Source organism: Papio anubis, chromosome X, assembly GCF_008728515.1.
Source record: "Papio anubis isolate 15944 chromosome X, Panubis1.0, whole genome shotgun sequence".
NCBI classification, from domain to species: domain Eukaryota; kingdom Metazoa; phylum Chordata; class Mammalia; order Primates; family Cercopithecidae; genus Papio; species Papio anubis.
This window is the reverse complement of record NC_044996.1, coordinates 99,592,453-99,610,997: the sequence shown is the minus strand read 5'-3', so window position 1 is coordinate 99,610,997 and position 18,545 is coordinate 99,592,453. Positions and strand designations below refer to the sequence as shown.

The 18,545-nt window shown below is 38.9% G+C and overlaps 1 long non-coding RNA gene across 1 annotated transcript in view; it reads right to left on the bottom strand.

Moving 5' to 3' along the window:
- The window catches only part of LOC116272127, a 29,801-nt gene extending 11,905 nt beyond the window's left edge, over positions 1 to 17,896 (bottom strand). Inside the window, exon 1 of the long non-coding RNA XR_004180846.1 lies at positions 13,322 to 17,896. This is a non-coding gene — a long non-coding RNA (uncharacterized LOC116272127). The remainder of the gene's footprint in view (positions 1 to 13,321) is intronic.
- Between the last annotated feature and the right edge of the window lie 649 nt (positions 17,897 to 18,545).

Genomic DNA, 18,545 nt, shown 5'->3' with positions numbered 1-18,545 from the left:
ACGTTTTCTCGGGCCTTTTTGTAACCCCTTTTTCTTGCCACCCACATCTCCCCTACCCCAGGTAACCACTGATCTGCTTTCACATTTTCCAGAATTTTGTATACATGGAATCATACCATACGATTCTCATGTGTTAGGGTCGTCCATGTTATTGAAGGTATCAATAGTTCATTCCTTCTTCTTATTGAGTAGTATCAATCATACAGATACACCACAATTTGTTTATCCATTTACCTGTTGATAGACATTAGGATTGTTTCCAGCTTTTAGCTATTACTAATAAAACTACTATGCAGATTCATGTACGAGTCTTCAGGTGAGCACATACTTTCTTTTCTCTGGGAGTGAAAACAGCTGAATCGTATGATAGGTGTACGTTTGACATGTTTGTATCATTTTACATGAGAGTTTTAAATCCTACACATCCTCACCAACAGTTGGCAAGGCTGGCTTCTTAAATTTTAGCCATTCAGATAGGTGTGTAGCAGTACCTCACTGTGGTTTTGACTTGTGTTTCCCTAATGACTAATGACATTGAAGATTTTTTCTTGTGCTTATCAGCCATTTGCGTATATTCTGTGGTGAAGTGTCTGTTCAAATCGTTTACTCATTTTTTAATTTTGTTTTATTATTATTGAAAATGCCATCAGTTTTACGGAGTGGAGCAAGACTGGTAACTGAGAACTGCAACAAAATTTTACAATTCATGATACCCAAAAGGATAAAAAAATTCACAAAGATTATTTTCCAAAACTTGTGTGGAGTGAAAATATTCTCCAAATGTTATGACAAATTTGAACTTCTTTTAAAGCTTGAAAAGGATTTAATGATATTTTATCAGTATTGCTGCTAAGTCTGCACAGGTTCAGACTATTAGTAAACCAAATAAGCATATTTCGATGTACTCTATTGGTACCAAAACCATCTTAACCTCTCCTTCGTGCATTAGCTCAATTACCTAAGCGTCTATCCCTAAGCCACATTTCACACTTTGTACTAAGTATACTCTAATCCCATAGATTCCATTTTACTAATTATTTCTTATGTCAAATTTGTGCCCACATTCAAAAGGTGATGAAGGCCAAAACCTCTATCGCATTTTTTTGTGTCAACAGTAACAGATAAAATGTGATCTACAAGCATGAAGATGAATTCTCCTTTCCGATCCATAGAGAATGCTAGATTTGAGGGCACCTACAGGCTTTGAGGAAAAGCAGGCCCTGTTCTGTTGTGTAGAGCCATCGGCTCTTAGTTCAATTGTTACAGTTGATGTGGGTTTCCTTTTAGATGTCTGGAAAATGACTCTGCTGACCACATCCACATTCTGAAATACTTTTTGAGAACTTGTAACCGAACTGCAGGAACTGACTCATTTTGCAGTGCCCAGCCACCACACAATTGTTCCAGAACAGACTTAAGTCAAAGGGAAAAATATGAAGGTCTTAGAACACAGACAGCAAGTTGTCTACTTATATGGGGGGACAACCAGGGGAAATCCCAGAGCACATGGGGCAAAATGGCTTGAGCCCCAGAAAATCAAGACTGTGACCAATCTTAGAGGAAGGACCAAACAGAACTCACCACTTCATAGACAACACATCTGTTCTCCTCAAAGCAAGGGGTCAGAGGCTGGTAGAAAAAGAAACTTAATGTCTATCTCTTAGACATTAACCTACCCTTAGAAAGTAGATTCAGTAGACAAATGTATGCAGATGACTTGGGGGAGACGTTGTCTTGAAAGTCCATTCCTGAATTTCTTGTCCTCCTAGCTCCTCTGAGACGGGATGCTCAGTAAGTCAGGAGTATGCCCCTTGTCTGGCAGGAGATAAGCCAGAAGGGACAGCATGTCCAAGATGCTAGGAAGAACTGAGGCTGACACTTGAGCTTAGGATCAGAAATTCTCTGGCTGCCCTGGGGCTTCCCTACATCCTCTTCTGGTCCATTTTTACATCTTTCTCTTAATTCCCAATGTGGCTCACCCAAGGAGGTCAGTTTCCCCATGATGTCCCAAATCTTTCTCCCTCTCTCAATGCAGACTTCTTACCCAAGGGGAGGATGAAAAGGAGCAAACTAAGCTCTCCTCCACACAACACTCTATGTTCCCAAATTACTCATTTCTCTACCCCACAAGTGAAACTGATTTAGTCAGTCAGTTTCAGCCAAAGGCAGTGAGGAAATCCGGTCTTGTTGAACTAAACTATAAATGACAAAACCAATAACTCTTTTCTGCAGGTGGGTCCCTTGCTAAAAGAATATGAGGGTTAACCCAACCCAAATGTATCATTGACTAATAGAAAGTCAGGCTATGCAATAAGAATTAGGTATAGAGTCTCAGGCAGTATTCCAGGTAAGATAAACCTGGACCGACACCTATAAAAGGCTATCAAGTCCCTTTCTAAGCCCTGTATGTTGTGATATAATTACATATACATTTTATGTCTGTTCTCACCCTTGCAATGTCTCTTAACATGTAAACTCCCAGATGACAGAACTTGCCCATTTCCTTATACAAAACATAGGGCATTTAGTATCAGAGTATAATAGTGAAGTAATGACAGGGGGCTGCAATCAATTTACGGCAATCAATTTTACCTTTAAGAAATTACAAAAATGTATTTAACACAACTTTAAAAGAGAAAAGGTACATAAAAATTTTTACCCTTCCCACCTGGCCAATTGCCTTTATTTTTCCACACTCTCTTTGTACCGGCAATTGTAAAATAAGTGCTATATAACAAGACTTCCTAACCTGTACCAAACATAAGAGGGAGCTTATCATCTGACTGAACATAAAACTAAGAATTATTTTAAAATAAAAGCGTTTTAAACATGGATTTAAATCCCTTCAGTTCAAAATTCTAAACTGCTTGTTACTGAGTGCAAAAATCAGCAAAGATGTGCCTTATGGAAGATGAGTTTTTGGCAAATTTAAATCAAATCAAAACGTTCCACAGCTAGACATTCAGGTACCCCACATCTCTCTGAGGAGTAGATGTGACAGAAGAATTGCCCACTGTGTGCTTTTTAGCTGTAATTGTGCTTCAAATAGTTCAACTTTATCTTTACTAAGATTTTCATAGCATAATAATTTAAATTACAAAAGTAGCATTTTACTGCAAGAAGGCCTTACACGACTTGTAAACACTCCAGTTATGAGGCACAAGGGGCTCGACTCTCCGGGATCCCTGCAATAAATCACCTAGACTCTCAGAATACCATCTTCACTCTCTCCAGTTATCATTTCCTACCTTCCAAACAGCTTCTTACTGCGGCCAACAGAGTCCCACCTGATCTGCCACAATGTGTCTCTTGGACACACAAAGCCTGCTCCTATCTCTATTGCAGTTACTTTTTTATTTTCTCTGCCTGGAATCCTCTTCCCCCAGACACTCCCACAGCTGACTCCTCACTGGCCTCATAATATCAAAGAGGCCTTCCTATTAGCCCTGGTTAACGTCACTCTACCTCTGATCCCCAGGTACTCTCTGTCTGATACAGCTTTATTTTTCTCTGCAGTGTTTCCTAACACCTGCCAGATACTTACGAGTTCCATCCCCATCAGCCTACCCGCTCCATGTGAGCAGGGACTTTATTCACTGCTGTATTCTCAGACCCAGAACTCTTGTTTGGCACCTGGTAGATGTGCAATATATTCTTGTAAAATGTACATTTCCCATGTGGTGTCTTAGTCTGCTGTTCTGCTATAAGCATATGAAACTTAGTTGGCACCTGAGACCATTTTTGTTAACACCTTACCAAAACTCCAAACGCATCAAGGGCCAGGTGGACAAAAGCTGTAGGAAAGTGATCATTCCCCCAGGAGTAAAAAAGAAAGCAGGAGAAACAACAGTTTCTCTATAATCTCCCTGCTACCTATGCATAGAAAATAAGGGAAGGTCTTTTGGAGTATGGATGTCAAACGGAATGGGGAGAAAGGTAGATATTCACTGTCATTATCAACCTAACTTGTCCTGAGGCCTCCTTATTTGCTTTAATATATATAGAGAGAAGAGCCTTGAAATACTGAGACATCCTTTTAGAGTGTGAGTGATTTTGTTTCTGTTTTTAAATCTACTTTAACATTTTCTTCCCTTGGGCCGTATAGACCTACTAATAAGGTAGACTTCACATTTCATGCTGAAAGACAAAGCATTTTCATTGTCTTTGCTGGTGTGGTCAAACTTGTTTCAGAAAATGCACAGGTACAGTTTGTGCCATTCAAGAAAACTTGAAGAGCGATGTTTTTCAAAAACTATAGGAGGTGATACCAAGACTTAAATAACAGGTAAACATAATGACTCTGTCTTAAGGAAGCGCATTCCTAAGTACAGCATGGAGACGAGTAATTATTTTTTGAAAGAATCGTAGTATAAATTCCAAAAGTCCTCCCCTATCTTCATTCCTCATTTTCTATATATTTACTTAGAGATATTTTCCAAAAGTCATAATAAATTTGATTGAGGGCATGGCAATACTTCTTACCTTTAAATTAATTTAAATTCTATTTTCAAATTATTTTTAAAGACATCTTCGTGCTGGCCTTTGTTGTTTCTTAATGTTCTTTTTTTTAAAGCATAGGCAAGTGAAGCAGCAGGAGAAAGAACAAAGCAATCTGTAACTGGTTGTGATCATTAATTGCAAACACCACTGCACTTAATATTCTTCAAACAAGGAAATTATTTGAAAGCATGGGCGCTCTTAGATTATATTTACTGATACATTCCCCACTATGAACCCTTCTTCCGCCAACATTAAAAAGAAAGCAAGAAAAACCATTTCTCTGCATTGTTTTTCCCTCACAAGCATTTTCTCCTCTCACTTTAAAAAAAAGAAACCCGGCTCCCAAAGGAAGATGCTTAAAGACCTTCATGAGTATCTGTCTGTGAAATATACGTTGTCTCAAAAGGGGCAAACAATCAGATACAAGACTCAGTCAGTGAGGTGAAAGGAACAAAGAGTGAGTTTATTGCTACTCCTCTCCCGTCCCCCGATGGACTCTCACTCCCATCATTTCTTTCACCTCTTTGCAGGTAGATGTTGAAAGACTTATGCGAGAACATGGACAAATGAAGGAATGAACAAACAAAGGAAAGAATGAAGGCAGGCATGATTAATAAATCCCCCAAGAGCAGGCTCAGTCCAAGGCCAGGGGATTTTTTTTTTTAAGAGATTTCCAAGCACTCTGGACCCACGGGCTAGGATAACCAGCCCTCATCTTCTAAGTCAAAATTCTCAGTCTACATCTCAAAGAGGAAATTCTCAATGTGAAATTCCTTTCCCATATTCTGAAAATTTAGTCCACACCCAAACATAAGGTTCTATGCACATAGATGGCTTCCTGTGCTTCTTTATCTAGAAGTTTTACCCCATCCTCCAGAAAATATCCAGAACTAGATGGAGATAAAGAAGAAAAATATTAGTAAATACAGATTCTTACTCATTTCATTTTTCTATGTATTAGTTCTATACCAGCAAGAAGGAATTTCCAGAAAGGTTGATGTAAGTGCATCCCGAGGACTCAAATGCTAACATACTTCTCCCTCCCACCCCCACTTTCAAGTGAAAACATTAGAGAAAAAAATAGGGGAAGTTACATGAGTAAACTTGTTAGTATATGAGATCAACTGAAAACAAGGAATTCCCCTCCTGGACTGCAGTGGCCTAATTAAAACTCATGAAACACAAATGACTAAGACTGTTCCCGTTGATCTGTGAAATAAAAAGCAGAAAAAGTTAATTTTGTATTTCAATATTGAGAGAGGTAGGCCTAGAAGACGTGACACTTTACAGAATAGAATGAGAAGACCATTTCCGAGACTTTCAGGTTCAGTCAACTTTTATTCTGCTTTCCTGCCAGAAGTACATGTACTTACCATCTGTACTGGCAACAATCTATTTGGATTTAGATTCTGGTTCCATGACAGATGAGTGGCCCTCAGTACGTTCCTTTACCTCTCCTGTGCCTCTGTGTGTTCATCTATGAAATGGGCATGATAATTGCACCAATAGTTTGCCATGAGGAAAAATGGGTCTATGCAGGTAGAGCCCTTACAACAATGCCTGTCCAGAACATGGTAACTGCACAATAAGCGACAGTCACCATCATCAGTGTTTTGCTTAATCCGATGTGAAAAAAAGTCATATCACTTTAGCATGGATCTACAGGCTTTAGGACTAAACTGAAGAAGTCTGTTCCTAAAGGGATTTTGGAAGGGAATGCAAGTGTGTTAAGCACCATTACTCCAGGTTCCACAGCATGTGCTTTACTCGTGTTATCTCACGCAACAAACCTGCGCACTACTTCTGATGCTCTACACTCTGGGGCTCAGGGAAATAGGCGGAATAGCTTACTCAGCTAGCAAGGGGCAAAGGGAGCTTAAAGCACAAATCTACTGATTTCCAAAGCCTGGGCCTCTTAGGGAGTAAACTACTTCAATGGATGCCGTGAATGGACACCCTCTTGGGGTCATGGGTACCATTTTCATGCACTAACACCCTCTGGAAAACGTCTGAAGATTTGAAGATTTTTTTTCAGGTAATCTAAACTCTGAATGTTCCCTGCAAAGTTTTGTTGGGTGTATACAGATTTACTGTTTCTCTCAACTTTAAGAACTCTAGTCTCACTTCAGATATATTACACAAATCCTAATCAAGAAAAAAAAAATCAATGGATTTTCACTTTTAAAAATCTTTCTTCCCTCTCCTTTTAGGAAACGCAGAACAACTAAGCTTTCTTCCAATACCAACACCAACAATGGGCTTTCAATACCATAAGCACATCAGGGGAATTAAACTCTTCCATGGCAGAAAGGGGAGAGAATTTAAAATAAAACCTTAGCCTACTCTTCATAGTCTACCTTAAATAGGTATACTATATTTTTAAAAAGCAAGTTATTACTTTATTAACCATTTAAAAGAAAGTAACTAGAACTATTTTATTATAAAATATAGCTAAGAAAACAAAATGTCTCAATCATTACACTGACTTACAAAAGCATACTAAATTCAACTTTTATATGTATCTAACCTGTTCCTTTAAGAATTAGTCTAAGCCGGGCATGGTGGCTCACATCTGTAATCCTAGCACTTTGGGAGGCTGAGGCGGGCAGATCCTGAGGTCATGAGTTCAAGACCAGTCTGGCCAACACAGTGAAACCTCATCTCTACTAAAATACAACAACAACAACAAAAGTTGGCGGAGTGGCAGTCAGGCGCCCTGTAATCAACTACCGAGGAGGCTGAGGCAGGAGAATCGCGTGAACCCAGGAGGGAGGTGGAGTTTCGAGTCACCCATTACGCATCAGCCCAGGTGACAGTGCAAGACACTGTCTCAAAATAAAAACAAAAACAAAAACAAAAACAAAAAGCAACAAGAAAGAAAAATTAGGCCTGAAAGAAAAATCAACTAAAATGATGCATTTATATAACCACACCACATTGTTTATAGTTAATAATATATGTGGGTTTTTTTTTTTTTACTTTATGTTTTAGATTATCCTAAATATGTTGGAAAGAATAAACTAGAATAAATATGGGGTTGACAAATGTCCATCAGTGACAGACTGGATTAAGAAAATGTGGCACATATACACCATGGAATACTATGCAGCCATAAAAAATGATCAGTTTGTGCCCTTTGTAGGGACATGGATGCAGCTGGAAACCATCATTCTTAGCAAACTATCACAAGAACAGAAAACCAAACACCGCATGTTCTCACTCATAGGTGGGAACTGAACAATGAGATCACTTGGACTCGGGAAGGGGCCTATCATGGGGAGGGGGCACGGGGGAGGGATTGCATTGGGAGTTATACCTGATGTAAATGACGAGTTGATGGGTGCTGACGAGTGGATGGGTGCAGCACACCAACATGGCACAAGTATACATATGTAACAAACCTGCACGTTATGCACATGTACCCTAGAACTTAAAGTATAATAATAATAATAAATAAATAAATAAAATAAATAAATACATAAATATGGGGTTGAAAAACAAGAGGTTAGAGTTGAGGATTTTAAGAACTTGAGTCAGGAAATATTCAAGGTTAAATCACTTACAGTCTTTAATGTGTAGAACAACTGTTTAATAATTGACTTATTTTTCAAATGAAAACAGTAGGAAGTAGGTAGGTTTAACAGGTCTTACTCCCAAAACATGTCATATACAGTTACCCAGTTGTCTATCTAAATTGAAGGTAGTTCATAAAATGCAAGTGTTTACTTTGCATGTTCTCCTTAGTAACTTAATCTTCTGGATTTGTTACCCAATGACTGTGTTCAAATTTGGCTCAATTTCCCCTCCTGAATGAAGACGTCTATTCTCCATATTCAGATTGTATAATCAGTACAGCTTGTTTAAGAAAAATAAATATGATAACTAATAGTAAAAAAAAATGGACAATAAGTCATTTATTTACAGCAGTCTGAGATTGATAGGAGGGAACGAGTTGGAAGATGAACATCAAAAAGAAATAAATCTAGGACCTTCAAATGTATTCAAAGAAAACAATACTGCTAGTGTCTAACTAAAATGCCAAATGAATAAATAAGTAAGACATACAATATGTCAGACAGAGGCAAGTGCTAAGAAGAAAAATTAAGCAGGAAGAAGGATCGAAAGCTGGGGAATAGAATGGGGAGATTGCCATCAGTTTGAAATGAATTCTTTTATTCCTAGAAATATATAGGGACTTGAGACATGCCTTACATACATTTTTTGAGAAGTACTGTTAAGGGTATCCTTTTGTGAATTCAAAGAGTCATGCAGCTGAAGCTCCATGGGCTGCCTGATTTCTCCCAAAGGGCTTTGCTGTGTCCCAGTTAGTTCCCAAGCCATGGAGCCCACACCCTCGGAGGTGACCCGTGCCCTCTTTATTGATTCCATACCTCCTGCTGGGTAAGGGGTCTAATGAATGTCTACAAAAAGGTCTTTCCCACTGTTCAAGGAAACTTCCTTAGGGTTAAGGAAAGAGTTATTTCCTATGTCTTAATTTTTCAAGAGGAAGCAGTCGGGCTGATTTACTGATGGAAATCACCTTGGGAAGTCTGTGAGGAGAGTTCAGACCCCTAGAATTCCTACACTCCCACCCAGGAGAACCTGTTACAAGCATTCCACCACAGCCCCGGTTAATGACCATAGTGGTGATATCACCAGCTCTTGCTCATAGGAGGTATAAGGTGACTATGAATAAAGTAAATCACTCAAACACCCCCTCTGACTCAGTTAAGAAGTCCAGGGCCACATCTCCAGTCCTCCCTTGTATCTGAATCAGAATCATTAAGAGCAGATTGGAGCTAGACTGTCTGCTTTCAAATCGTGGCTCCACCACTTTCTGCCTGTGTCACTGTGTCACTTTGGGCAGGTTGCTTCACCTCTCTGTGCATCAGTTTCACCATGTGAAAATGGGAGTAACAAGCATATTGGTCACATACTGTTTTTGTGAGTTAAAGAAGTCAGTAAGTGTAAAGCATCTCCTACCAAAACGTGTCTACTAAGTACCTACTACGTGCCAGGCACGGTTCTTAGATACCAGTGATTCATTTAGAACAGTACCTGGCATATAATATGAGCTCAATGTATGTCAGTAATTATGGGTCCACAAATGCTTACCTGACACTCAGATGGATTATTATTATTATTTTATAAAGGTAATAGGTTGACTATTCAACATAGTATATAAACCTCTAGGGGAGTCTGGAACAATACTCCGTGATCAAACACATTAATACTTCTAGAGTAAAACATACAAAGATTCATTCTGAGCGAGCTAAACAAACACTATCATTAGCCTCACATCACTTCAGGTCAGGATTTGCTGCCAAATTTCATGAAAATCCTTTGATTTTCAGAGCTTTTTGAATTACAGAAGAGATGGTGGGCGTATATTTATTAAGTAAGGGACTAACCCCATTGAAATCTTTTTATTTCTAACTTCAGGAGGTTCTAGCAACCAAATTTAAAAAAAGTAGCTAAGGGAGTAGATTTTAGGTGCTTTTACTACAAAAAAAAAGGTAACTATGTGTGGTGACGTGTATGTTAATTGCTTGACTGTGGTAATCATTTTATTGTGTATATGTATATCAAGACCTCATGTTATACACATTAAATATATACAATACAAAAAAAATCTATTTAGGAGTAGGAAATAGGAAGACCTTCAGACATGGAAAATCAACAACTGCATAATTAAGCTATGCCAAATATTAGTCTAAACAATCCCTCTTCTCAAATACAGTGTTCCATAGATTCTCCATTCACAAACATTTCCACCAACAACAGGTCTCAAACAATCTTTTTCTAAGTACTTTTCAAAAGCACTTTTTGAATATAGGATAAAATACTTAAATTTTATCACTATTTTAATAGCATAACCTTGTCTTTCCCATAGAAAAAAGACAAAAGCTATTAAATGACAAATGAACAACTGGTTGAAAAACATGTGCCTTAAAAGAACACAGTATCCTCTGTAGTCTGCCTGGGGGAGATGAATCAATGTTATGCCAAAGTGGTAAACCATCCTGCTACCAAAGGAATTTTCTCCACATTGCATTTGAAGGAAATTCACAGCTCTTGAAGAGCTATACAATAACTGGTTCAAGATGTTCTCACTGCTGGTCAGTAGAATGGATAAAGGATTTGCAGAAACCCGTGGAAGCCTATTTCTCCTGCCTCTTTATTGCCCCCATGTGTCGTTATTTATCTTCCCCAACTTTTCTGACCCCTTTCCATGTATTTTTTTTTTATTGAAGTATTGCTTTGTTCAAGACCTGTGTTTACCACTCCCATGGCGATCCTGTACACAAAAGCAAGTCAGGAAGACATGAAACGAACGGAGATACTTATGTTGCTTCATGGTTTTTCCCCTTCTCATTATCCTCCTACTCAATGAGACTATAGTGGGAGGTCTGAATGACATTTCCAAACCAAGAACCTAAAGCTACATTTCAACACCCAACTACTCAGTTGTCATAGGAACAACACTACAAGGCTTATCTGGGTTCTAACAAACAGCCACTTGTTTCGCTAATGATTAAAACTCCCCCTTCAAATCAAATATATACACCCATACATATACAGACCTCAAAAGAAAAAAAATTGAATTGGGTAAAACTGTATACTACACCAAAAACGTAAGAAACAAGCCCAAAGGGAAAGCATTTACATTCCTGAACATGCAAATTCAAATACTATTTCAGAGAAATTATTTTGAGGTCTGTCACTTGACCAGATCCCTTCAGTTTGTCGCTTTACATACCCACAAAGATAAAGACATATGCAAAAGGCATTAATATCTTTTAACAGGGTATACGAAAATGTGAATACTCTCAATGACCCCAGAGGAGAATTCAGAGCAAGCAATGTTACTCACTTTCGATGTACTTTTAAAAATTAATAAATTAAGAACAGAGAACGGCAAATAGAATTGAAAACATGAAGTTCTCAGATAATTCTTCTGGGATATACTTTCTAGCATTTACTGTTCCAACCTGCTTCTATCACATTTTATCATTCAAAACAATGGATTTTAAATGGATGAGGAAAACCTAAACATTAGAGGCTTTTTTCCAACAGGCACAGCAGTATTTATCCAGATTATTAAATCATCATGTTCTCCCCAAGTATTTACTTACATGAAATACAGAGTTGAAAACATAAGCTAGCAGTTGAATATAAATTACCTGTAAGTACCTTAATCTTTGTTGCCATTTTTCTGTCTTCAAGACTCTAAAAACCTATAAATTGGTGTACTTCAAGAAAACTAATGCCACACCTTAATGAAGTCAAATTGACTTGTCATATTCACAAGTTTGGATCACCAATTTCCTGACTTTTTGGAGGACCTGCCCTTAAGAGCCGTGCTTATCTTGTCTATTTCTTTAAGAATAAATACTTATGCAAAAGTCTTGAGAGCTGCTAGTCTGAGAAAAGTGATCTCAAAAATTATCCAAGTATACACGAGGAGGAAAACACAATTAATATATCTCACTAGATTCATCTCCCTCCCCCCCCATCCCACTCCACTGCTAACAGAGAGAAATTTCAGCACTGCTATCCTGTTTTATTATACATTTTCCCTTTTGAGTTAAGGATTTTAAGATTTTGAAAGTAACAGAATAGAAACCAAAAGTAGACTCAACTTCCAATTTGGCTTAAAAAGAAAGAAATAATTATTATTTCCTATGTTACCCAAAATTTATTCTGTTAATAACAGTTATAATTATATATTCAAATTAATAAATGAAGATAGCCAAAATCGCCTTAATATAATTGTCAGCAGCTAAAGAACAAAATTTTTTTTCATTTGCTTCTATAAGTAGACATCACATGATTACTTCTATTGACCAATAAGAAACTAGTAAAATCAGGCAGTCACCCACCATTCTTTTCTAATATTCTTTTTCTTATTCTATTCAACCTTTTCGGTATATTCTTAAGAAGCCAAATCAAGAAATCAGACCTTCATGCCTAAAATAAAATTGTGTTACCTTATACATCATGGACAGGAACCTGTTGTATATAACACAGGTATTCAAAGCTTTATTGTCATTTTCTAGAACCCTTAAACATAAAGGCAGCTCAGATTCAAGATTAGAAAACTGAATTCAACATTTCAGGGAAAGAGAGACAGGCAGGAACATGCATACCAAACCAGTAAGAACTACTAATCATGATCTCCCAAAATGTCACGAACCATATAGATAGAAATAACCACCCTTTCCTCATGTAATCAAATAGAACAAACTTAAAATTAGTGACACAAATGTAAAAAACAAAAAAAGAATCTATTGCCATTGTAATCTACCCTTCCCAATCAGGAGGAGGGGTTTCCCATGCACTACTTGAACTTTCATTTTGCACAACTTTCATCTTGTAAGGTTCTCACTAAATACTTGACATCTTAATGCAGAGGAAAGGAAAGGAGGGCAAGTAGACTAATTCTGAAAGCATCCCTTCAAATTTCATACATGCTATTCAGATTAAATGGAAATCTACATCCATGGAAAGTTAATGTCGCAATTCTACTAAACAGCCCATTCTGATTTTATGTTTCCCCTCCACTAACAAGAAAAAATAAAACAACCAAATCTAGCTGTATTACATATGTTTAGCTAAACTGATAGCACTCAGCTCATTTTTGTTTATTACCTGGCTTCTTCTCAGTCTTTATGCGGTATTCTTGTGCTGCTCTTTTTTAGAACTCCTCACTGTTTATGTGTTCTCTGTTCAACACAGTTGTTAGGGGTCTGTGAACAATTTTTCAATTCCCACACACACATATGATATCTATTAGGGAGCAATGCCACTTTTCACTTACCAATTCTGGATAAAGGAGTATTTCCTGGTGACAGAATGCTGCTGCTTCCGTTCACTAAAACTCCCTCTTCGCAGCTTGATAAATCTGATTATAAAACGTCTTTGTTCCAGATCACACGAGGCGCTTTTCCTACAAAAGTTTTCTAAAGAGTTATCTGCATTTCATTCCTGTGACAAAACAAATCATAACAAGGGGGGTAGGGGGGGAACAGGGAATAAGTCCACACAAGTTCCTGGCAAAGATTTTAAGCTGCATTTTTCTGAGTTTAATCAGTAACCTATATTAAAGTGACAGTTACCAGTTCAGGAAGCCCAGGGTTTGATCAAGTCTGTCACAACCACTTTGACTGTCTTCCACTGGTGTGCGGACCCCAAGAAAGCAGTCACTTGGTCATCTATCACATGTGGCTGAATCACTGGACAGACACCGCCCCCCACCCCAGCCCCCGTTGAGCAGCAGCCCAGGCAGGAGAGTGGCCGGATGCCCGACCCAAGACCTCTTATAGGGACCCGCCAATTAGCTGCTGACCAATCGCAGCCAGAACCTAGTACCTAAGTCACATGATAGGGCAGTCCCTATGACTGCAGGATTTCTGAATTACTGGGGTTACACAAAGGACACTCATTCAGGAAAAGAGAAAAAAAAGCCATAAGCCGAAACAGAAAACGCCCAGGCTGCGACAACTACGGCTTTAAAACAGGGAACACCCCAGCCTCACACAGACAGAGAAAGAGCCACAACCAAGCCAGGATGAAAATCAGAAGAATGTCTGGCACATATTAAAAAATAATCCCAAAGCAGAGGCTGAGTTTACAAACCCACTTCAGCTATAAATCTACTCCTCCTTCCCCTTCCTCTATAGTCTGCAACAATTTTACATTCTAAACTTTTTAAAATGGTTTTCCTACAGCAAAACCGCTGTAGGAAAATGTGCGAGACACATGAGCCTCTCTTCCCATCCCCTCAAAATACTCCTAAAGAAGATTCAAATTTGCCATGAAAAGATTCCTAAGTGAAATACATTTCTTTTAAAATAGTCAAATAAATTAAGTGAAATTAAACATTGTCAGAACAGATTTGTATGGTAACTACCAAATCATCTCTCTCTCAATCATTTTAAGCTGTCCACATCAAGAATACTCTTGTTAAGTAAATGAGCCCATTTAGTGAAATAGATACCCATTTATTTTTATTTGAATGCCCCTAATTTTTCTCTTAAACACCTTTTATGTCCTAGGAAGAAATTCAACTGTGAACACCCCTACCATTTCTCCGACCTCCAAAAATGGTACTTACAAATATTCCTTGTTTGGATCTGTCGACTTCTTCTCCCCTCCCCCGACATTTGGAGTCAAAATATGGGCTCGGCCTCATCCTTCAAACCTAAAGGCCCTATTTTGATCATGCAAGGCTGCAACAGCTCCTTCTCCCAGGCAAGCCCAGAACACTGTGCCGCTCGCCATTCCCAATTTATGGAAGGAAGCGTATGTCAAACAAACCAGGTGATGACTCAGACTGCCTCCCCCAGCCACGTTTTCCCTAGAATAGGAGGGTAGTTTAAGTGCAGCCCATTTGGATGTGACTCAGTTTTATTAGACTGGTGGCTGTAGCTAAGCTGACAAGCTCACATTTTTTTTTTTAAATAACTTGTACATTTAGAGATCAGGACGCACATTCCAACTGGTTTCAAGGGTTGAATCATGTAAACAGGAGAGATGAAAGATTATTTTTAAGGTATGGCAACGCTCTGGCTCTATTCCCTAATACTTTAAATTTCAGAATTGTGCCCTGAAATTTTTACAATGGAGGCAACCAAACGTTTGAATTCACACTAGAGTAGCAAACAGGTTTTCTACATTTAGGTTTACTTGAGGTCTTTACCAGGAGGGAATTGGACTCTTTCCATCCTGAGGATTCAAGTCTCTAAGTCTGGGGCCCGCGTGGCGGGGTTCTTCAGGAAGTGGTTGGGAGCATGAGAGCCATGTTGCAGCTTTCACTTTTGCATTTTCTGCAATTCACACTCTAAGCTGAGCTACTCACACACGGCACACATGTAATACAATCGCATTACCAAAAAATCTGTACAGTCCTTTAGTCTTGACCTGCCTAAAAGCTGCGAAATCAAAACTTGAAAGTCACCAGTGAAAATTCCAATTAAATAAACTGACATGCCCTAAAGGTCTTCCTCTTCAGTAAAAACTTTACTACCAAGATGGGAGTGGCATTACAGGGAGTAAATTGTTCCCAGGTATTATGTAGACAGGAAGAATACAGTAATAAGAAGTGCAATTCCCCACATGAAAAATCTGGAAGGCTTGGACTGAGCAATTGAACTACAGTTATCTCTTTTCAGCATACTTCCTTTAACCCTGAGCAAAGTCAGCAACTGCTCTAAGGCTTGGCATTTATTGTTGATTATGCCTTGATGGATAACTAGTTTTATTATGATACAGGAAATACATCCAACATTTGAGACACAGAAAAATGTTCAGATATCTAATTTTCAGATTGGCAGATGAGAGCACAGAAAAGGTGTACACACTGAAGCCATGTATAACAGTTAATTCAGGAGTTGATTATTCACTTTATAAAAAAGACTTCCGGCAGGGTTTTACTGGAATAAACACTACATTCAATTTACATACAGAATTGATTTTCAGAAATTGAAATCACGTGAAACTATTTCGAGTGCACTTCCAAATTATACTTTTGAATTCTAAGTATGTGTGCGTATTTCTCGGTTATTAAAACTTATTCATACTTCAACAGTAATGTATTAAGTTTTATTGGCTTAAAGACAGTTACCTTGCTAAGATACAGAACATAAAGTCTATAATTACACGGCTTTCAATGGAAATAAACACAGGCTATGAAAATAGAATGTGAATAAAATGGAACATCTAAAACTCTGGCATCTAAAAGGGCCTATGACATCTTTGAAGAGTCTAGCTTCCAGAGCCAGACTTGCTGGGGTTTGGCTTCTGGTTCTGCTGTTCCTAGCTGTGGCACCTGGATTAAAAAATGACTCTACGTTAAGGGCTGAGAACAGTGTCTGACAGAGAACTCTGGAGTCATACACATCTCAGTCATTCCCTAAGTAACACTTCTGAATGAGAAAAATATGATTCCATAACTTTTTAAAAAAAGAAATCACTAGTAACTACTTTACTAATGTTGGCAAACACGTAGCCAATCCATATTTTCCTCCTGAAGTTTCAGCAGTTGAAATACTCATCCAGTTTTACATCTGAGACCTGTTTGGGTCTTTCCTCTCCAAACTTTGTGGAGTCTCCTAAGGCCAGTGCAGAATCGAGCTGGGGCCAGTCAGAGAGGGCATTTAAGAACTCCAATTCCAGTCTGCCCAGATGTGTCAGGACACTGGAAGTGTCATCAGCCAGGAAAGAAGGTGAGTGGGTCAGAGACTGGGGGCAACACTACAGCTCTGTTGGGGACAGAGCACTGCCCTTGACATTAACAAGGGCCCCTAGTCAGAGGCATGAAGAGATGGGTACAGACTCAGAAAAAAGTACCCAAGATCCACTGTTTATTCGCTCCACAGGGCCATGACATAAAACCGTACCACAATTACCCTAAGAGAAACCCAGAGAGTTGGGTGGGGAACCTCAGTATGCATTCTCCTCTATGCTGTCTTTCATTAAGAAATTTCATTTCTTAAAGGAGCAAACAGCACGCATTTCCATCTGAGAACTATATGAAGCTGTTTCAAGCATCCCACAAACCCCTCAGTAACAACAGCTAATCGTTTCCAGTCAGCACATAACGTATTTGAAGAATAATAAAAAGGACAGCAAGCAGGCATCATTGAGGTGCAAGCAAGCTTTATAAATATGGAATTCCTCAAATATGGTGCTTGGCACTAGTCGGGGGTGGGGGGGAATGGGAGTGAGGAGAAGTAGTTCTGTGTTTTGTTTGAGGGCGAGCAACTGCTCCAGCTTGTCTTTACCCAGGCAATGTTTTGGAGACAGATGGTAACATAATGGGGGAAAAGCCAGCAAAATGAAGAGAGGGTGGTTGGGATTACAAATGAGTGATGGGGGAAGGCTCCATTCTGTTCCCCTCCATGTCACAGCCTGGTTTGAAGATGCACACAGACCTGATTCAACAGTTCAGTTCAAGGCTGGTTCGGAGGTCCAGCATGGAGCTTCCTGTCCACCGCCACTCCTGTCTTGGGTAAGTTCTAAAATACCAAATGATCCTATTGTGTCAGGCTCCCAAAAAACCAAAGTTACAAGTCAGGGTAAAGACAAACAGCTTGGGTTCTAACACTGTCTCTGAGGTTATTACCTGTGGGGACTTAGAAGAGTCCCTTCATTTCTCTACGGCTTTTACTTCATCTGAAGAACGGGAATAAGCAAAAAAAATACAAGCAAGGAACAGAGACTGCTGCCTCAATAATGTTTGCTACCACCATCAGCTCCCTAAGGGTGAGCTGTCACCTTCAGTACTAATCTTACAGTTCCTCAGGAAAGAAACAAAAAACAATCTGGTGGCTGAGTGCAGTGGCTCACGCCTATAATCCCAACACTTTGGGAAGCCAAGGTGAGAGGATCGCTTAAGCCCAGGAGTTTGAGAACAGTCTGGGCAACATAGTGAGACCTCATCTCTACAAAAAATAATAATAATAAATTAGCCAGGCACAGTGCTGTGCGCCTGTAGTCTCAGTTACTTGGGAAGCTGAGATGGGAAGATCACCTGGGCCCAGGAGTTCAAAGTTGCAGTGAGCCGTGGTCTGTGCCACTGCACTCCAGCCTGGGCAACAGAACAAGACACTGTCAAAAAAGAAAAAGAAAAACAAACAAACAACAAAAACACCTCAAGCTGCCAAGTCACACGTTCATTTGAAGGCATACAAAATGTCTTTATCACCTATGTTTTGCAATGATCAGAAATCTTTGGATTGCTTCTATATTCACTTTTTGATTATAGCAAAGTATCCTACTTTGAAAACAAGGTTCTTTCTGTATACATTATATGTAAGATTCACAATGTCAGAGGTTTTTCATAGAAATCTGCCTCCATGGCTATGTGTATGCCTCTACAGACATGCACACAAGCTACACTAGTCTTATATAAGACAATCGGAACATTTCTTTATGAGGGCTGGCCTCTCTTTCAAGCTTCTCATGTTATGTAAGTAGCCGCTTTGCCTGTCTTCCTGCAATGATTTCAGATCTAAGCAGTATACTTCGCTCAGAAAAGTTTT